The 21886-nt window shown below is 50.6% G+C and overlaps 1 long non-coding RNA gene across 2 annotated transcripts; it reads right to left on the bottom strand.

Annotated features, from left to right (window-relative positions):
• Window positions 1-696: 696 nt before the first annotated feature.
• LOC311442387 lies at window positions 697-21821 on the bottom strand. Of its 2 annotated transcripts, XR_014696603.1 has the most exons (6): window positions 21643-21821; window positions 13877-14014; window positions 10498-10550; window positions 9590-9720; window positions 4927-5096; window positions 697-1422 (listed from the first exon to the last, which is right to left on the bottom strand). It is a non-coding gene; the product is annotated as an uncharacterized lncRNA (long non-coding RNA). The 2 variants fall into 2 exon arrangements; XR_014696604.1 differs by lacking the exons at window positions 697-1422; window positions 4927-5096; window positions 21643-21821 and adding exons at window positions 6916-6992; window positions 14242-14342.
• Window positions 21822-21886: the final 65 nt, after the last annotated feature.

The following is a 21886-nucleotide window of genomic DNA, read 5'->3' as shown; positions in this document are numbered from 1 at the left end:
CTGGCAATCCTGGATGGCTGCAGTAAGCATGGCATAGGCTGGTTCAAGTTCTCATGCCACAATCCTGATTTTACAGCTAGTCATCATATGGCTTTACAAAGACCTTCTAAGGGCTTGGCACACGGAAGGCTTCAAACCAGAAACATCTAGGGGTCAGTGGTCTAAATTTGGTGCAATCTATCAACCTCTAGATGAGAAGAACTGCCTTGGCCTTCTAGTGTCTCAGTAGGATGGGATCAGACCTAATACCACAGAAGTTTTGGGGTGCCCAGGTATTGATTGTGCATATTTGAGTCAGGCTGAGCTGATTAACCCTCAGCTTTTCTGGGCAAGTTGGCAGAAGGCAGAACTATCTGCAAACTGAGAAATGCAAACAAGGAGGAATAAAGTTCAATTTTGCATTATGAAAGAAAATGCAAATCTTTTTTTTTTTTTTTTTTTTTTTTTTAAACTTCAGTGCCAGTCTTCTCTCTCTGATTTCTACACCTTCTGGCACAGGAATTAAACCAGTCTAATCTCAGTAACTGGCTAAGGAATGCTCAGGCTTTCTGAAGTCCCAGCCCACTTGGTTAGCTGTGTTTCTGAGACAGAGAAACAGCAATCTTTCTACTTGTAACATCAATAACACCAGTTATTCTCCCAAAGAATTATTATCAACAATTCCTTTGCTATATTTACAAAGAAGCAGGGCTATTCTTAGAGAAAACACTAAAAAAGCCATTTTATTTAGCTTTCTTGGCAGTTATACAAAAATGTAAGGAATGTAGTCAGTTAAAAACATCAAATCCCCAGCACGAGCCTATAAGAGCTTCCCTAATGCATATTTACAGTATAGAAAGCAAGCACTTTCCTGTTTTGTAGAACAAACAGGGAACCTTCTCTTTACCTCATAGCTGTTCCTGAAGACCAAACATTAAAGTTTGACACAGAATGCTGCTTTTAATGGTGCAGACTGTAAACTTTTAATGCCTAGAAAATGGGACTTTATACTACAGCCTTCTTTTCCTAAAAAGGAATCGGAGGCGAATTTTACTGCTGGTTTTAGGAAAGTTCTGAATTGGCAGCCCAGGGTATCCGAATACTCCTTCAGCCACAGCTTGGTGTGCCATGGCAGCGTTCACTTCTTCTGTGCTGCTCCTCGCCCCGAAAAGGACGTGCAGCCCTGGGAGGGGGAGCTGCTTGGGTCCCACTGTGCTGCTGGTGGGACTAGGAAAAATACTGTGTTCCCATAGGGACCCGCTCAGTGCGGGGACACTGGGGTTTGGGAGCACATGCAGGGGCCTCACTGCTGTTCCCATACATGTGGCAGCAGCTCAGGACTTTGCTCCAGCCTCTGAGGACCCTCGGAAAACTTCTCTTTCTTAGGGGCATTACTTACTGCACAGGAAGGAGCCTGTGTGGCTTCTTGAGGTCACGGCTTTCCTGGTGACATTGAAAACAAACAAAAAAGACATGGGTTATTGCTCCAGGTTTTGAAGGGTGGTTAATGGGTTTGGCTCTTAGCGAAAATGGACGAGTGCTTCCAGTGTTACTTATTCTGTACAAAACCCCCAGTGGTTTCCAAATGGACATGACAATAGCTCCTTTAAAGTATAGTCTATACCACTGGGAAATGAGGAAGCTCAGTCCTTTGGGATTTCATAAATCAACTGCTATAGTCTACATAGTGTGATAAACAATCCTTCATCAACAGGGACACAGGTGTGCAGCTTCTTCCAATTCTTCAGCTATAAGCCATAAAACTATTTTTGGCTTCTCTATGTCTGCCTGTGTTGGAGATTTCCAGAGCCAGCTTGAAATTAAAGGTCTGGAAAGGCCCTAGATCCCATTCCCAACACTTCAAATGCTCTCATGTGTCTGAGACCAGAGGGAGATTGAAATCCTCCTAAGTACCCTGCAGGTGAAGGGTCTGGGGAGCAGTCGCTCCTTGGGGCAGGCAGTGCAACCCCAAGCAGGATTTCTATGGGTTGTTGGGATTTGTGCCACAACTGTAGGTTTTCCTTTTTGTTTCAGAGCCATCAGAAACGAACAAGGCTTCATCCAGAGAAAACCAGGCAAGGAAACGACCACACTTGAAGAGAGAGAGAGGAGACGAGAGCCTGGGCCCAGCCTCTGGCTCCCATCCCCTGTCATGTAACAGTTTCATCATTGTGCAAAGTGTCAATAAGATACCAACAGGGTAAACAATTGTCAGACAGATTTTCACAGAGCCAGTTGACTGGACCATGGCTGCTTTGTACACAATGCCAATGCAGTGTCGTTTCTAATGGGGGAATTTATACAGTGTAATTATGTCAGAATTTGCTCCAGGCTACACACTGTTGCATTATAAACCTGGCCATTGCCGTGCGATTAGTCAGAGCCTTAAATAACACCGAAAGTAATTATATCAAGCAAGTAGTTGTCAAAAGCTGAAGAAGAAAAGTGGCGAATTCCAGCGCTTGCCACATACGGCCCCTGAAGGAGGTTAGCTAATGATGATGGCCTGCGTTGCTGGGGGATTTGGTACCCGAGGCCACGTCCCCATCAGCTGACTCACAAAGCGTTTAAGGACCCGCTCCGTTTGGCCCCTGTAATTACGGGGCAGAGAGGGCTTCTTTACGATAAGTCACGATAAGATTCCCCCTGACGATTGGATTTAGATGCAGGCGATTGAAATGCAAAGAGCAGGGAGGCTGCCTCCCCCCAGCAGCACGGGGCCAAAGGGGCTTTGCATCAAAGAGACGTCGCTGGTGCCTGTGGGCCTAGGTGGGCCACAGGCAGCCCCTCAACAGTGGCCTGGGGGCTATGGGCTCCTCTGGGGCTGCTCTGGCAGCAGTGAGAGCCCCTTCTGCTGCTCCAGCCCTGCATGAACATGCTGCCACATCACCAGTGCCCTGTAAAAGTGAGAGCTCTGTCCAGGAGGGGCAGAAGAAGGAGCAGAAGCTATCACTGGATTAAGGGCAAGCAGATAGCGGGGTTATGCGATCCTTTCATTTTGCACTTCCCATCAGAGGAGCCCTAATCAGCTGGCATCCTTACATCCCCATTTCCCAGAGAGAAAATATAAATCCTCTGCTTTCCAAGTCATGCTGAGCTTCAGCCCTGTGAGGGGGACAAAGCTGGCTGATATCTCCCTCGCTCTGGCCCTCATCCCTTAGGGCTGTTACAAACTATTGGAGTTTGTAGCAGCTCTCCTGAGGTCTGCTACAATGGCTGGGAATTGCTGTCCTGCAGCATCGTTTGGCCTCATTCCGTCCTGCCTTGCTCTCAGTTACACAGGGTGTTTCCCTTTTGCTTTACCTTCTCTTTCCAGTAAGTACTGTCAGACCCGGAGCAATGCACAGAGGCTCTGTCCCTCAAGAGCTCGTGGCATCCGAGGCATCTGAGATGTTGCAGCCAAATCACAGCCTGAAACACTGCTATTGCTCGTGCCTTACAGCATCCGAGGCTGAGACGGTCAACTGTACAGACACACTTTTAGAAATGGAGTGGAAAATTCTTGAGAAATCCCCTCTACTTCTGCTTCTACCTGGCCTGAAAAGCTACGCAGACCAGCAGCTACTTGTGGTATCCTGGTATTTCTGCTTTTGTCTGGGATGGGAATTAAACCAGGCACTAGATTGACAATAGAAATAACAGAATGGTGGAAGATTAGCCAAATCTTTTCAAATCTCAGAAAAAAAAAAAAAAAATCTCCCATTGGTTTTATGAGCAGACATTGAGAATAGTTTTAATTTGCTCGTGACTGATTCCCTGTGCCCCTTCCTTCAGCCTAGTGAGATGGCGACTGAAGCCCTAGGCTGTGCCTCCTGTTTTGGCTGTAGCCAAGCTCCGTAAAGACGTGCAAGGGGCTTGTCCACATCTGCTGATCATGGCTCTCATCCAGAGGTTGCCACCTCTACTCATCTGCCAGCGTAACTATTTGTGTCATCACTTCCCCTGCTCCATCAAAGTAGTCCTGCTTAGAGAAGACCTGAATTAAATGGGCTTTAAAATACAGAACCCCACGGGTCTTTGCTGGGATAGGACTAAGTGGAGAACTGTTGTTAAACAGCATGTTCAGGTCAACACCTTGAGCAAGAACCAGGACAAATATATAAATTATATATATATGTATATATATATACCAACATTAACAAACTTTCCTCCAAGGTCCCTCTTTCCACTCCATTTCTCACCTGACTGTGCAGAGAATTGCCTCAATGAGTGGAGCTGGCATAAAGCTAACCCAACCAGAAATACCTTTTAAAATTTTATTTCTTTTTGCCGCTGAGCATCCTGAGCAGGCTCTGAGCAGGGTCCAGTTAGCCACAGCCCGATTACATTATTATAACAAGGTGTGTCTTTCTAGGTCTTAGTCTCAAAATCTGCATTGCCAAGCTGCTCTGAAAATAAAAGATGCTGTGGACAACAGAGCAGGAATTGAACAGAGGTAAATTTGAGTTTCAAATGAGAGAGAGAAGGGGGTGGGGTGAAGAATGAAGGGTGGTGAGAAAAGAGATGCCTTTTTTGAACAATGCACCAGTGTTTTATAGGACAGGATTTCTCCGGAGTTTCTTGAAGTCTGATAATTTTACATCCACTTCTGGATGTTAATTCCTGGTCATTTTAGCTCATGTCATCAACTGTTCTAATGGAGCCAACCCTGTAAAACTGCTCCTGTATTTATCAAATGTGCACTCACATACATGCATACATTTCTTGTATCGACTGTGAAAAAGGAAGTCCAAACCAATACCCTGATAAAATTTTTCATCTGAGGTGCTTTGCCTCACTAAGCAGTATAAAAGAAGCAAATCTTAAGTGAAAAGTAAACCGATATGTGGCTGGCTGGCTTTGCTGTGATTTTCCTTCTGTGCCTCCATGGGCTGAAGCACCAGGACATTGACCTTGATTTTTTCACCTAGCAAAACGGGTAAACCTGAGCCGAGCGAGGCTTTCCACTGAGCTGCTTACCTGGATCTACCCCCCAGCACTGCTGGATGCTGGGTGTGGGATGTCTATGTCCCAAACAGTGCTGCTGGGCTGTGGCTTTGGTGGCCTTCAGGCTAGTCCAGTCCTTCTGAGACAGCTCAGGCAGGATTTCTGGGCTCTCTCCACTTCTTCCAGCTCCCCTGCTTGAAGGAGAAAGAGAAGTAACTTTTCTTATGTCTCCAAGCTTCTAATAATAGTTGCAGAAGTCGCTGTGCTACAACAGTCCAAGGCAAGGCGAAACCCTGCTGCACAGGACCTTGTGCTGGCAGGAGCAAGCAGAACAAAAGATAAGCCATAAACGGGCATGTACGTAGGTGACCCACATCGCCCGGTGTGCCTCTTCCAAACAAGCCAGGTGGTGGTGACCACAGCTCCCAGATGAGAGAAGGAGGTTGGTGTGGTCAGGATCTCTGGACCTAATGCTTTTGGTCCAGCGATTGACCCAAAGACCTGACCCACAGACTGTACCCAACCCTGTAGGGCTCTCTTCTCTGAACCAAGTCCCTCTGGTTCCTCCAGCGGCGTATGGCCCTGCTGTCACAGCTCTGCAGGGCAGCAAGCAAGGCCAACCAGACTCTGGCTCCAGGAGGTGCCAAATTATTTTGGCCCCTTTGCTATGGAGTTGGAGAGAAGAGTTCCCAGCAAAGCAAAGGAAGCATCAATTGATGCCAGGTTGGGACTTTGGGACCTTAATCCTCAGAGAGCCCATCATGGAGCTGTGAAGCCACGGAGATTCAGATAAATACAGAAAGAAGGACACAGCTTCCCTTTTACTTGCCCTTCTTCAGCCATCTCTCACCTCTGCAACACTAAATCTCTTGTATTACAGAGATGCCCATGATTTTGGGGAGGAAAACTTGTTAGCCCAGCAAAACCAGGACTGGCAAATTAGGTGGAATAGGTTTTTAACTGGAAAACCGAGGGGCGAAAGGCCAGGTCTGCAGGTACAGGTGCATTCCTGCTCCCTCCTGAACCTAGCAGCAATGCTCCAGGGGGGATCCCACATGTGCCCAGCTCCAGTCCTGCAGCACAACCTGAGTCAACTGCTGGGCTTGGAAGGATGCAGGGACCTGGGAGGTGGCAGCAAGCATCCTCGTGGGGACAGTGTGCCAGTGAGGGGACAGAGCTGGCCTGCAGTACAAGAAAAAATAATTGTAGAAAAATAATTACTTTCTCCCCTACTCAGATGGCCTAACAAGTCCATTGACGTGCCTTTGCCCTCTCTCTTGAGATATTCCAAAATCCCATTTGTGTTGTTGAGTGTTAAAAAAAAGAAAAGCAAATCGTCATCTGCAAAGAACAAGACATGAAGCTGAAACTGGGGCGGCTGGGCAGGATGAGCAGAAGAGATGCACCAAGAGGAGGAGGAGAGCAAGGAAAAGGTGCACTGGAGGAAAAGGAGGAAAGATCAATGGATGGAGAAGGCTGTGGCACGGCATCGAAACCCTTGCAGCCACCACGTCCTGGGAACCGCAGCCAGCACGGCTTGCTGCCGGCCCCCAGCCTGGTCCAACTGCAACAACATCTGTTACACTTGAGCTCTGCTCGGTTAGTGGCATGTTTGTTTAATTGTGGGCCCGGTTTGTTATTTTGCTTCCCATTAGGAAGCTGAAGAAAGAGGGGGAGGGTGTTTTCATTCTGGGGAGCGTTTCGCCGGGACAATGAGGTTTTTTTCCATGGCCTGGGTAGTCAGAACTAGCTGTACTGCTCCTCCGACAGGGCAGACGCCTCCGAGGCCCATTGTTCAACCTGATGCATTAAGGGCTCACACTTGTAATTTTGGCGCTGATCCCCTTCTCCCATTGTGTGAGCAGAATGGGCTGAAAAAGGAGAGTCTGTCCTCTTTATCTGGCTGCAAGGAAAGGAGGCAGCAGCTCCCCTGCCCGCCAAGGCTCTGGCTCTGCTCTGGCAGCTGGGAGGGATGGGGGGATGGCTTTGAAAGCGTCCCTGGTCACTCCCGGGAATGTCACCCAACTTCCACTTTGCTGGAGCTCCTTGGCCTCCCACCAGCTTCCCCAAATTCATCACTGAGTATTCTGGAAAAAATATGATTTATTTTTTTTTTTAATATAAAAAAGGGCATTGTTGAAAGAGTTTTTTAGACTGACAGCCTTGAGACTCAATGGCTTCTGCTCCTCCACACACAGCAGTCAGAGCATGGAGAAACAAAATCCCATGCTGCCGTGACCTACCAGTGAGGGTAACCCGGATCACACCAAGGCAGTGCTGTCAGAGGGCTTCCAAGGCACAGACATCCCCTTCCTAGAGACTACTAACCCAATATGATGGTTTGGTTCTGTCCAAGCCTCCAGGAAGGCTTTGGGACTTGGAGAAATTGCTGGAAGATGCAGGTGTGCCCTGTTGCACTTGCCCTGTTTGAAGGCAGGGCAGAGGCTCAGCTTGCAGAGTCAGCACCGAGCACAGACCTATAAAACGGTCTGGCACGGGGGATGCTGATATAGAGGCAGCATGTCCCGGCAGCACTTGGGACAAAGGAGTATCAGGAACATGGATGGGTTGATAAGTGTGTGTACAGCACAGTTCTCATTCTCCAACACTGCTCAAAACTGGAGACCCTAAGCCTGACCACTGAACTCACAAGGAACATTTCAGGTATCTGCCTAAAAACAAAATGAAAAACATTTCCTTAAAACTATGGATGGATTAAAAGAAATGAACCATTAAAAAAAAAAAAAAAAAAAAAAAAAAAGAACTAAAAATCAGAAGCTTAAATATAAACTTAGATTAGTAAACAGGCAATACAAACAAAGCCCTGACTCTACAAACATTTACATATGCAAGAATCCTGGGCACTCAGAGCTGGAGGGGAAGGATCGTGTGTCTGAACACACTCACGGAGACCAGCATCTTTTCCTTGCTGGAGCTGCACACAGGCTGAGCTGGTACAAATCTCCCCTCTGCAGGGCAGAAACATAGCCTTAGCTTTTGCTAGCCCATGCTCACTCAATTTTCTGTACAATGCAAGATGTAATTTGCTAACCCAGTCCGTGGGTGCTGTCCGCATGGATGTTTTAAGCCACGGAAGGCAAACTTATTTGGGATCTGGTACTAAAAATGATTTCACACAGCAGCTCCTGGCTGCTTGGGCACCAGCTTCAATCTCAGCTGGTGACACGAGGACTGACGGCACAGCAGCCCGTGGTCAGAGGTTTGACAGCACTGCAACTTAACTCGATTTTAAGGTCTGCATGGAGCGAATATTAAAGCGAGGTCTCCATGCTGCAGGGCTGGCGGAGCTGGGAGGCTCGGTTACAGAACAACCGTCCATTAGCGCAGGAGGCAGTGCAGATGCTATCTGGCTGCGGTATTATCCCTCGCTGTTATAACTTCACTTTGGACAGTTAAGATCTTGATGACATTATGAGCGGGGCTAGGGGCAAGCTGTGGCCACAGCTGGATTAATAGCACACAGGGCCTGAGTTGGGACGCGCTGGTTCGTTTGCTCGCCAGCAGAGCTGATTTTTTTTACAGCTTTTCTCCCAGACTTTCCCATTCCTCCCTAGATCTGCACCAGAGTGACATGCTTGCAAACCAACGCCCTGAAACGAGGTGGATTTAAGCAGAATGGCCAAAGCCAAAGCACCACCAAAGCCAAGGCACCGCCGAGCCACATCCCGGCCTGGTGGGATGGCAGCCGAGGGGCGGGCGGTGTTTGCTTAAGCTGGGGCTGGTCTCACGTTTTCACAGTGATATGATAATTGCGTTTAGATAGCCCTGTCTCTCTCTGCTGGGCTTTTCACAGGGCTCTCCTGGCCCCCAGCAGGGCTCATTTAAAAGCGCCCCGCTCTCAATGACACGCCGCAGTGTTTTCAAAAAGAAACAACCAGCAGCGGCTCTCTGGAAAAATAACAAAGGGACCCAATTACAAGCAAATGTGTTGAAGGGTCCCAGGGCCGTCTGTGGGCAAATTAGGGCCAATTAAAGGTCAAAATGATTTAAGGTATAAGGACAAGAGAGGGAAGAGAAACAATTGGTCAGATTCCTGCACAGAATAAGTGTCTGCTGCTGGGTTTGAATAGGTCTTAATGTCCAAACGATGGAGAAACTTCAGAGCTGGGACTGTGCGTGATGTTTAGAGCAGGCAGTTCATTCTTTCTGTTTCATTTGTGGCTGGGAAAGTGCTCGGGGTGCTCAGAGCCAGCAGCCTGCCCGTATTTACAGAGGGCACCTCGGAGGAGCCCTGGCACACGGCAGCCACGCGGCCCAGTGGCAGCAGCAAGGGGACACGTTTTTGTGTCACCCACAAGCGGCCCTGTGGGACATTTTGGGGACACACGCTGCTGAGCCTTTACACACGCCTTGCTGCAAAGGTGGCTCGAAGCATGGGAACGGCCATAACCCTGAGGTTGGGAGGTGGAGGGGAAATGCTCGACCACATCTTTTTTTTTTTTTTTTTTTCAGTGTTAGAAGACTCTTTAGGCTGATGGTTTGGAAAATGTTTAAAAAGTCACACTTGGTTGAGGTGCACAGCCCTGGTGGGTGAAAACACCTTTCCCCTGCTGCACAGGCAACCAGACATCCAGAGAGGCATCACTCTGCCTGGGGGGAGCACAGTCCCCCACACCGAAACCTCAGCCCCCGTGCCCTCCTGGCCAAGACCACCTTCACCCACCTGTGGCAGCTGAAAGCTGGTCCAGAAATAGCCCAGCACGTGCGTCTGCAGAGCAGGCTGGGGATTTCACATGGAGTTTCCTTCCAAGATCAGTCCTTCCACCCGCAGCCAGCACAAACGCCCCAGCAATGCTGCAATGAAAACAGCATGATAAATACTTTCACCAGAGCTATTTAAAACCAGAGAACATGCTCGTCCTGCTGCTTTCTGTTGGATTTCAAATGAAGATTATGGAGGAGATGGCTTTCTCATTGTCATTTTTATCCAGAGACAAAGAAGTCTGGAGAAGGTCTGAACTTCTGACGGCTCCCCCCATCTCCCCCTGCTTCACCATGGGTGGTTTAACAGTCGGTGCTGGAGAGCCATGCTGATGCTCAGAGAGCAAAAAGGCAAAGCAAGGGGCTCAGTGCCTGGCGTGGAGGGGAAGCAGGACCATGGCACACTGGGGTGGGCACTGTGGGGTTTGGGTGAACAAACACATGCTGGTAGACCCAGGTCTTATGTCAGGATCATCCTCCCACCACTGTCACATTTTAGTAATGGGCATAAATTTAAAGAAACAAAGCACTTTTTTTCCCCCCTTTTCACACAAAGAACAGAGGGGCCATTTGAAAAACAAAACAAAACAAAACAACAAAACAAAACAAAACAAACAAACAAACAAAACAAAACAAAAAAGTCACCTGGATTTTGATTTCATACATCCCTGGGTGAAGAAATGCTGAAATTTAGAAGGGAGGCTCTTGGCAAAAGAAGTCCTGATATAATGTACTGAGTAGCCCACGCTGCCTTTTTTTTTTTTCTTTTTCTTTTTAAAGAAGGCAGATAAAACCATCCAGGACAAAATGGCACCACCAATGCTTTTAGCCAGTTATTCATCATCCCGTGACATCTTCAGCACTGCCTACCTGAACTGTTTGGAGACAGCTGATTATTGGCGACACATTTCCTTGCAGACTCGCTTTAAAGAAGAAGAAGAAAAAAAAAAAAAGCAGTTTAAGCCCATCTTACAAATGGCATCCTGCCCTGTCCCATCTCATCCTGCCCCCTTCCTACCATCTCCAGCTGGAAAAAGAGACCATAAAGCAGTTTTGTGCAGTCACATGTAAATCCCCTGTCTCTGTTAAGGCGAGAGATTAGCCTGTTAACAAAGTTACCTTGTCACCTACCCTGCTTAATCCTTGCATTTCAAAGTGTAATTTTATTGAGCGCCTCGGAGCTGAAATCTGGTGTATGTTATTTATTTATTTATGCACTTTAATCGTTCCCTACTTTTTTTCCCCCCCTTCTTTCCTTAATTCACCTGGTGCTCAAAAGATTTTTTTTCTCCTAACCTTGTTGAAAGCAGTGGCTTTCGGAGAGGTGGCGCCTCTGCCGTTTTTATTAATTCTAACGTATTTATTTAACCCTTCGGGGGCTGAGGCAGTGCAAGGGCCCCATGCCCCCACCCTGTGCTTGGCCAAGACGACAGTCAGCCGGTCTCCGCCGAGTGCCGCGCGGCCGGGGTGCAGCGGGGTATCCCGGCCATAAATCTGTCAATACAAAGAGAACAGCACACACGCAAAAAATGCGGCTAAAACCAAGAAATGCAGCATAATTACAGGTTCATTACTGCAAACAAAAGCATCCCCCGAGCCCACCCCTTTGGCAGGGATGGGAGCAATTCCAAGAGGCTCATTATGTAGTTACCTGGGCAGGGTCAGAGCCTCCTGCATAGCGCCGCGGCCCCGCTCCCTGCACAGCCCTGGGGATGCACCCACTGCAGCACCCCTCTTTCCACCTGGTGTCATTTTGGGCTCATTTTAAGCATATTCAGCCATGGTTGGGTTGATGGCCAAAGAGACTGAAGGCTTTGTGGTTATGCGCTGAGGGGGCACAGCACAGAATGGGGAGGTGGGGCACGGGCAGGGGTCTGCAGCCCCACTGCCATGCCCTGCTCTGTGCCACCTTCCCTCTCCAAAGTCTCCTGCAAGGCTGGATGTCAGCTGCCCAAGGCCTGCGGCCCCTGCAGCACATCCAGGAAATCCCTCTCTGCTTGCAAACAGCTTGCACCCTACACGGTGCAGAGAAAAAAAAAAAAAATCACAACTTCCCAACTCATCTTGAATTTTTCAGAAATTGAGGGAGCTCAGAAACACACCAAACCTTGGGCCAGCAGCTGAGACTTTTGCCCAGGATATCTCCAGCTCTGTGTGAGCCCTGTACCCAGCGGATGCACGGGCAGCCGAGGGATGCAGCCGGTGCTTTTTGGCTGTTTCCAGCCCAAGGCTCCCTTTCTTGCTGGGCTGGGAAGCAGTGTGAAGTCCCCTTCGACACCACATGCCCCTTCCAGAGCCACAGCTTCCCTCTCCGGCAGCCGAAGAATTGAGGAACTCCAACCGGCACCGCCGAATATTCAGGGAACCTGACAGCCTCCTTCCCCTCCGCCTGCAGCGGCGGTGAGCGCCGCCAGCGCGCCCACACCAAGCCTGCCTCCATCTATAACCCAAACGTCAAAACATTTCCTCTTGCAGCCCCATTCGGCTCATGGTAGCCCCGATCCCAGGTCCGAGCCGCGCTGCTTTTGGGGTCTGCCTCGCCGAGCCATTACTGTCACCGCCCCACTGTGCACAGATAAGAATAGGCTGCTTCTTCTGACTCATTTAGCTAAAACAATGGAGCCACCAGAGGCCAAATTAATCCCTGGTGACTTCAGCAGAGTTGCACCAGGCTAAATTTGGTCCCAAGCGTACAATTAGCACGGAGGAGAGCTCAGTGTCATGACAGTCTCTTGGCTCTTCCTGCGGGCTCCCTTAGCCAGGCTCGCCCTCTGTGCCAGGCAGCTGGGTGCTCCCTCTCGGCCGCCCTGCACTCACGCCTTGCCATTTCTGGGCACTGGGAAGGGCACCCTGCGAGGGGGAAGGCAGCCCATCACCAGCAGCTTTCGCCTAGGGAAGGGCAGAGCCCCCTTCCTGTGGAGCTGGTCCTCCCCGCTCTGGATTTTGCAAGGAAATGAGCCTCATCCCCTGCTGTCCACAGGCATCCCTGCGATGCTGTCATAAATTTGGGCATCCTCCCCAGCTCCTGCCTTCAGCTGGCTTGAGGCTGGTCCTGGTCTCCTGGCTGGTCCCCTTGAGAGCCACGCAACGTGCCTCTGAGCTCAGCCCTCACCAGCCTCTCTTTGGTAGTTTTGTGGCAACGTGATTCCCTCCAGTTATACAGCTAAACCACTGAACCATGCTTTTTTGGCATGTTTGTATTTTAAATGCTGAGAAAATGGGTCAGAAATCATATGGGGATTGCCTTTGGTGACTCCCAGCTGACCGAGGACCAGGAGGCATCACCCAGCTGCTCCTGCAGCCACTCAGCAGTGCCATGCACAAAAAATAGAAGGGGCAGAAATAAATTAAAAAAAAAAAAAAAGTCTTAAAAAAAAACAACAAAAAAACTAACCAGACCTTTTCAAAACTCCAGAAACACTTCCTCAAACACGTGGTTTTGCATCAGGCGCGAGCAGAGCCTGGATGGCAGGGCTGCTCCTGCCGCCGCTCCGCAGGCGGGTCCTGCCGACAAGGACTGGGGCTTGTGTTGAGAAAACTCCTGCTAACCTCAGAGAGCGTGTGTGTGTGTGTCCAAAGAAGAAGAAGAAAAAAAAAGGCAACGAAAAAGCCTCAAATAATTAAAAAAAAGGGGAACAAAGATCAGAGTGTGGGACTTGGGAAGGTCTGGGCTCACTGCCTCTCTCCCGTGTCCCCCTGCCCCCTCCAGCCCCACAACCCGGAGCCATTTCAAACATCCAGCCTTCTCATTCCTTTGACAATTCTTCAAAGGCTCCAGGACTCAAGGAAGCTTCCTGTTTCATCACAAAACCTCGCTTTCTTTTCCTCTGCCAAGCTATTAAAACTGCGCTGATGAAGCAGCGTTTGCTGCGTGGCCGACGACCCTGCCTCGTGCATGACACCAAAGTTACGTTGCTCAAGGTGTTTTAGTTCCTACAGCCGCCTCCTGACCCCCAAATTTACTGCACAACAACGCCTTGTTCTGTTAAGCCTGACAATGTCTTGTTAAGCTCGGCACTAGAAAAATATATTTCCTCTCTCCCAAGCACACGGTGGTTGCCTTACCGTTGCGTGGGGCTGCGTGTGTTATTTTGTTATTGCACGGTTGCTGGTGACAACTGATCTGCACGCCCCGCTTTGTTATTGTAGGGTTGCTTTAAAATCCTAGGCTCCTGGTATTAGTTCTATTTATTTATTTTAGGAAAAGGTAGTTTTAAGGCTTGAAAAATAAATAAATTCAAAGACATACCAAGACACAGTGAGGAGACAGCACGGAGAGGAAATCCTGCCGAGCGCGAGCCTTGCCCGTGATCTGCCCATGGCGTGGTCACGTCCGTGTGCGGCTGGCTCTGGGTGCTCAGCATTTTGGCAGTGCCCGTCTGTGTCTCTGTGAAAACGGCACAGCATTAAGAGTTTTCAAAGGCTTAAGTTACTGTAAAAATCTTCACCAGGCACAGGGTTGAAAAGTTCAGATGAAGGAAGAGGTGGAAGGAAGAGAAGGGGGGAAAGGGGAGAAGTGCTGGCAAGGCTGGTGAGGGCTTTCAGCATCATCCCAAGCCAGGCTGCTGGTGGATGACCAGGTGGAAAAAAAGACCATATGCCACAAATGCTCACCCTAGCTCACTACAATACATCCCCCAAAGCTCCCCAGGTTCACACAATGCCAGGCCAGAAGTAGAGTGCAGTGCCCAGCACAACCGAGGGCAGAACATGGCAGCAGGCAGACAGCCCCCATCCTCACCAGGCCCCAGCATCACATCTGGGGCTTGTTTTCCTCATTCATCAAGGGAAAGGGGAAAAAGCTGAGCTTGAGTGATACTGGGAAGGAGTAGAAACACATGATGATGCACCATGCCTAGCAGATCATCCCCAGCTCTGTTGTGAAAGGGGAGACTGAAAAGACAATGAAATTAAGGCGAGAGACTCCTGTCAAGCTAAATAATTATGTCTCAGGGTACATAATTGATGTGCTCTTGATGCGAACTCCAAATCATTTACAAGGAGGTGCCTCACCTGGCAAGGCTCTGGTGTTGTGACAGCAGGGGACGAGCGTCTTCAGCGGCGGGGCAAAGTGAGCAGCATGCAGGGGCACAAGCTTCCCACCATCCCACCACCATCTCTAACACATCACTGTTTTTTTTTTTTTTTTTTTTTTTGTTTGTTTGTTTGTTTGTTTTTTCTCCTTGGCATCAGAAGTCCCTGGCCAGCATCACTTGGGAACAGCTCTCCCCACAGCTACTGTGATCCATGCCCCTAATCCAAGGAGATGGAGCAATCAATACCCAAACGAACTGCTGGACAAAACAAGGCCACAGGGACTGAGCTGAGCCATGCAGATGCTCTCCGGGGCTTCGCTGCCTGGGCTGAGGCAGACGAAGCCAACCCTGCAGCTGACTGCACCATCCCATAAGAAAGACATCAATCTCGAGGGCTTTTTCCACTGTCAGTCATTCACAATGCTCTTTCCTGCCCCATCAGTTGCAGAGCACCAACATCCCTATTTTGCTTTTTGTTCTTTTCTTTACATTTTTTTTTCCTCTTTCCTTGCTCTTTTCATGCCACATCATCACAAAAAACTGGCTTTGCCCTTCTCCTCCCTTCCTACAACCTTTGCCCACAACCTCGGAGCACCACAAATCTCCCGGGCACACTGAGCATCAAGCGGGAGCTCAGCCCTGGCTGCCTGCTGTCACACAGAGCTGGCTCCATGCTGAAACCTCTCGCTGTCCCTCCAGGCTGCCCCCCACTCCCCGTGTTGTGGTAGTCGGCTCGAGGGGCTGAGCATGTCAGCATGGCCACCCCGAGCCCCCGCCGGCTCCCCTCCGCCCCGGGCATGCGCCGTCTGCCCGACACTGCCTACAAACTCTATTAGCTTTGTAATTAAAAACAGCTGTAATCTGATCAGGTGGAGATCACGGTTACAAAATGAAGGAAGCCATTAGCAGGAAATGTTGTGGTTCAGGCAGACATCAAATCAGTTTAAAGAGATTGGATTTCATTGTTTTTATACAGTTACTCCATTACTATAATGCACTGGGTCCATTTAAGCGGCTGGCTCGGAGGAGTGCTCATAAGGCAGTAGTGACATCTATGTGAAATGAACGGCATAAACGGCAAACTCTGAAGAGATAGCAGTGAATTTACACCCCTTGCTCTGCGCTGAATATTAATGCACCGGAGTGGGGCTTGCAGGGCTGTCCTGGTTTTCCCTCCTTGCTTCCCAAGCCCCCTGCAGCGCTGCCAGCCCCCCTGCAGGGCAGGGAGAGCCCCCCTGGGGCAGGTCGGCTCCAAGGACCACCTTTCCTCGCCCCTCTACCGCAAGCAAACCACGGGTCCGGTTTCTCAGCAGCGAGGTGGAGTGAGAACCGAAACCACAGCAGCCACATCGCTTCGCTTCCTCCTGGTAAACACCAGCCGGTCAACAAGACAAAACCTGGAGCACCTCGGTTCTCACAAGGGGATGTTGCCCTTTTCCTCTGTTTCCCCTCCCTGATAAATGAATCACAAAACCTAACAAACAAACAAAAAACATAAGGGGGGAAACAACCTGTGCTGGGAAGCATCAGTCTCTGGCCCAGCACTCGCAGAGAGGTGCAGGATGCAGCCCAAAAGCCTTGCCATCAGGAGGGGCTGTTTGCAAAAGCTGCTGGCTCCTGCTTTACCTCAGTGCCCACCACACAACCCCAGTACCTATAGAAAACCCACACGGAAAGGCACGTGGGCCCCAGCTGTCTCTGGTCACTTTTACAGGAAGGGGTAGGTGGAGGGGTTACAGCGTTATGGGGTTTGCACAACAAGCCCATCCCCATGCTCTGGTGTCAGCTGGGCCATCGGTACCCTCAGCTTTCTTGTGCCAAAAAAGCCCCCATGGTACAAGGTGGGCTCATCCAGCCGCCCCTTTCCTGTGGGAAAGGCCTGCAGGGAGGGCTCAGGATGCAGCTTAGAGACAAGGAGGGCATTGGGGAAATGCAAATGGGATGAGAGCTGCCAGGAGAAGGGAGCTGTGCCCCTGCCCTGGCCCTGCCTCAGCATTAGGAGGCCTCTCCAGGCAATGCAGAGCACACACGCTGCTCTCCCCTCCCCGATCTGCTCATCACAGGAGGAGATAAGACAGGGCCTGCAGACAAACGCCCACACAGATCCCAGCATGCGGAGCTCCCCCTCCAGCCAGAGCCCCCCTGGCTGTGGCTGAGCCCCCCAGGCTCACAGAGGGCTCCGGCATCACCCTGCTCATCCCATCCTTCCCTCCTCGCCCCCCTCACTTCTCACACCGAACTGTATCAAATGCATCAAAGCCCAAGTGAATTACGTTCCCCTTGACCCGCTGGCAGCAAGTTCAGCCACAGGACATTAAAAGAGCAGAGGCTGAGGTTTCACAGCCTGCGATGGCAGAGGCAGAAGTGCAGGCCTCATCGCTGCCTCGCTTTTGCTTTCAGAAGCGATGTTTTCAGCCAAATTCAGGGGCGGGCAGGGCCGAGGTGTGGGGCTCAGCCCAGATGGGGTTGGAGGCTGGTTGTGAGGTGTGTAAGTGATTTCTGAGCAGCCCCCACAGCTACCCCCCAGCATTATGGTACACGTGCTATCCAGCCAACTCCATGCGGTTTGGGGTTTGATTGCAGCCTCTGCCCAGGCTGTGGGGTGAGACAGAGCTGCCAAGGCCCTGCAGTCATGGGATGCTCTAGGGCACATCGTGGGCCCCAGCTGAACAAGGCCACCAGTGCTCCCAGTTTGTGCCAGCTGTCCCTGCTGCTGGGATGCAGAGGGTGCTCAGCATCAGCGTGTGCCTCAGCACCCCATGCTCAGGGACCCATATCTAGAAAGGGAACAAGAGTGGAGAAATTGCCCTTAGCATCTCTGCTCCTTACAAGGGCCCCAAAGAGGATGGTGAACACAAAATGATGGTAACACCCTGTCGTCTTCGCAGGAACGGTGGCACGCAGGGACCGACTGCCATCACATCCTGGCTGTCCCCGCCACGGCTCTGGATGCTGCACGTTGTGGAGTACCCTGCTCCAAAATCACTGCCATGGCCATGCCAATCCCTGAAGCAGCAGCATCAAATTTGGAGCCTGTGAAGCCACCGACAGCAAAATAAATATTCGGGAATATTTTTAGCATGCTCTTGTTCAGAGAGAATTTCTTTGTGTCCTTCTGAGGAGCTCGCCGGATCTTTCATCGGTTTGTTTTTCTCATTAGCCGGCATAAGCTTTGTTCTTATTTAATAAAGATTAGGATCTGCTGCCTCCAGCCCTCTCTTTTTGCTCCTCCATCAGGCCCGTGGGGGCTCAGGCTGCAGCGATGTGTTTGATGTCGGCCGCGGAAGTTGAAATGCAGGACAGAAGCTGGGGTTTGCTTCCCCCAAAAACCCCTGTCCCATGGCCCCTTGTGGGGGCAGAGGGGGGGACAGGGCACAGAGATGGGAAAGCACTGCCTGGGTCCGGAGGTTTCCACGTCCAGCTGGCTGGGCGCTTTGCAGAGGTTTAGTCTGGGCCACTAAGAGCACGGGTGGAAAATAGGATGGCCGATGCAGCGAGCTAGCCCATGTGCAAGCCTAATAAAACAGGAGATGTGCTACAGCTGGGGGAATTGCTTCTTCCAGCACTGGAGGTCAGGGAGATACAACGGAGCTCTTATCCCTTTATATATCATCAGATTTTCCTTGCGAGCCCAGAAAATAAAATAACTGCCTTCCTTTCTGGAGCTGAGTCATTCCTTGGAAAGAAATGGGTTTAAAATGACAGCAGCGGTGAACCAGAAGGGGTTTGGTGAACACCCGGAAGGAGGTCGTGGCATCTTCTGAGCTCTGAAAGCCTGATCCCAGCTGATTGCTGCCGTGTGCTGTTCGGGTTGGACCAATACTGCATCCCATGGGGATGGAGGCTGCTGCTGGGACAAGGACGGCAAGGGACCAAGGGGGCCGAGTCGTGCCCATGGTGGAGGCTGTACTCCAGAGGCCCCATGTCACAGCTGGAGCTCCTGTGTGTCACTTTTCCAGATATTTTCTCCTCTGCTGACTGCAGAGGGTCACTGCTGTGTGCCTTGGTTTAGCCATCCCCACAGGGAGAAAATTATATTTACCTCTTAAGAAACCAACTGTGGTTAGTTGCTTGTGGTAACGTAGACAAGGTCCATGCAGAACCAGCACTATTATCATCGCTATTTGTTAACACACTTCTACTTTCTTATAGATTTCTTTTCTTTTTTTTTTCTTTAAGAAATATCTTTAAGCCCTGTAGCAAGAGGTCTCCCATTTCGAGCAGAGGAGCATATTTTGCATGCGCGCGCCTTCGAAGGGGATGCATAACTCCCGGCCAACAACACTTATCACAGTGCCTCGCGCGGGGAGATAAGGGCGAAGGCACGCAGGGCTGCGGGGCAGGAGCTGTTTGCTGAGAGGGGCCGGGAAGGAATCCAGCCCCCACCCTGCCGCAGCCTTACCTGCGCCCAGGTGCGCGCCGGCCGCGGCGCCGATCCCCTCGGTGCCGTGCTGCTGCACGCTGACGGGTGCCAAACCTCGAAGCTCGCTCTGGCATATTTGGGAGGGGAGGAGGAACAGCAGGGATAGCAGATTTTATGAATACTTTTTTTTTTTCTTCTTCTTCTTTAGCAGTTGCAGTTGTAAAGGAACTCGTCCTCACCATGTTTGTGTCACTTGTGTTTGCTGCCTGGGGTGATGTGAGAGCGCAAGTTTTCCTGGCATGACTGCTCTTGGAAAATCAGCCTCAAATCCATATATGATAGTATTCATGGAAACCACAACCCTAATTTACATGCACTGATTTCCCTGCCAGAAACTGCGCTCCCATCCAACCCGGGGATAGAAACACTGCCCTGTGACTTTCCTTCCCAATCACGACCAACCCATGCACTTCAAAACTCAAATATTTTCCAGGGAATGTTTGCAACCCGCAGTTTAAAAAAAGAAAACCTTCCCCACACTCATGCGGTGGCTCGGTATCATGGCTGCATTCAAGGAAGTTTCCTTATAGGTATTTCCCAAGCCAAACCACTTTCCTCTCACAGAAAAAAAAAAAAAAAAAAAAAAAAAAGCCAAAAACGCCTTGAGAACCAATCACTTCAGATACAGAATTTCTTAAATATACCTCATTCAAAATTTCTTCCCCATGTTCTCGAGTGCTTTACACCATGTTATGGAGACGTACTTGCAGATCACCAGCGCACAGGAAAGGACCTGGGCTCTTTGGACACCCGTCCTCCCTTGCCCAACGCCAGGGAGAGATGCTTCCAGCTGCTGCTGTGCTCAGTGTAATAGAACAAAGGTTGGGGAGGTGGAGGGAGAGCCCTGGACAAAGATAAAAATCTATTTCTGATGCCTATAAAAACCAAACCCAAATTCCCAGTTGCTTCAACGTGAGCAGTGGACGTGGGGTAATGGAGAATAGAGTTATTTATTAATAGAAGGGCATTTCAATAGAGATCTGAGGAGGTGATATGGGCCAAATGGAGGCTTTTACAGAAATAATGCTCGGGAGGTTCTACCCGGTTTGCCCAGGTGTCTCAGCACTGTGTCCTGGGGATGGTTGCCTCCCATTCCAGAAGGGGTCTTTCTGGGGTGCTGCATGCTTGCAGAGCCCTGCCACCGCTTGACCCACCTCCCCCAGACCCAGAAATGGAGACAGAAGAATGAGCATGGACGGAAGGTGTTTGTCTGGGGATCCTGCCCTTGCTGTTTTTTGGGGAAATGGTGTGGTGCTGTTACAGAGCCTCACACCGTGCCCCCATCCCAGGGCAGCCACAGCCCCGCTGGCTCCATTCCCCAGCCTGGTTTTGTGCCTCCAAGGCCAGGAGCCTCCAAAACCGCATTGGACCTGCTCCGATTCCAACCACTGTCTCCCACAAAACACAAAATTCACCTCCTGAAATTCCTCACCGGCTCCTCTTTAAGCAACACCTCTCCCCTCGCTTGGCAAGGCAACGGCACCAAAATTCCCACCCGCCTCTCCCTCGCAGCCCCTTCTGGAGGGGGCTCATGACCCACGCAAATAAAAAAATAAAAAAATACCCCAAAGGCTGATCTCCCCCCCTGCACCGGCAGGCAACAACAATTCACGGGGGGTCTTTGGGGAGCGGGGACGGAGGGAGGGAGGAGCGCGGTGCTGCGTGGCTGCATGTGGCAATCAAGCTTTCCCACCGCCGCCTGCCCCTGGGGAGCGTCCCCGCTCCTGTTTGCAGAAGCAGCGTCTCTCCCTCCACCTCACTAATCCCCCTTCCCTGTGCTCCCACCCCTCGGGAGCCCTGGGAAAGCGGCGCCGGTCCCCGCTGCCCCATCTCCCCTCTGCAAAACCGAGCGGGGAGGGAGGAGAAGGGGAAACGTGCGCTCCCTTAATTGATTTTGGTGAAAGAGGCAGGCAGCCGCGGCACCGTCAAATTAATTAGTTCCAGAGCTATTTGCAGTTATGAGCCACGTTAAGATTAGTGGTCATTGCATTTCGGTGCTGGGAAGTGGAGGTAGGAAGAAGGTATTTAAAATGCTTTTTTTTTTTTTTTTTTTTTTTTTCTCTTGGAGCCTTCCTTAAAAACACAGGAGAAAATGAAAGAGAGGAGGCCCCTGGCTACCAGTGCTGTGTCCCCCATGTGCTGCAGCCCAGGTCCAGCCCAATTCATGGGGTGAAATGACCATTTTGGCCCATTCTGCATCATCTGCCCCATGTTTAACCAGGCAGGTGCTCAGAGAGGCCAGGCCTCCATCACCCTGCTGTTGTCTCCGCCATAGAGCAGGGACAATGCCAGCTCCCACACCTCCAGTGGGTGACACCTGCATCCCCCCTTGTCCTCTGTGATGAGGAGGCAGGGGGAGAGGCTCTGAGAGCCTCATGTGGGCTCGGGGGCTGCGATCCCAATGGGACAGGAACGCCTGCTGCAACCTGATAACGCTGCAGCATCCGAGGGGCGCCTGTTGTCTCGGGAGACACCACCACGCGCAGAGGCTTACATCTGGGTGCCGATAAGCGTGCCTGTTTGTGCATAAACACAGCACCACACGCAGCCACATACCTCTGCATTCCTCCTCCCCCTTGTTCCTTCATCTCCGTTTCATCTGCTCTTGCCTGTTACGTGTTCTCTCTCCTCCTCTCATTCAGAACCCAGGTCCATGAAAGGGAAGTCGTTGTGGGTCACACGAACCAGGACCACGGTGCTGAGGAGTGGCAAATGTTTTGGGTAAATTTGCAAAGCTTTCAAGGGTCTGGGTGGAGGGAAGCAGGAGGAGGTCTCAGACCCAAGCACTGCCAGGTGGACT

This window comes from Aythya ferina (assembly GCF_964211825.1).
Source record: "Aythya ferina genome assembly, chromosome: 10".
NCBI classification, from domain to species: Eukaryota; Metazoa; Chordata; class Aves; order Anseriformes; family Anatidae; genus Aythya; species Aythya ferina.
This window is presented reverse-complemented; position numbering and strand designations above follow the sequence as displayed.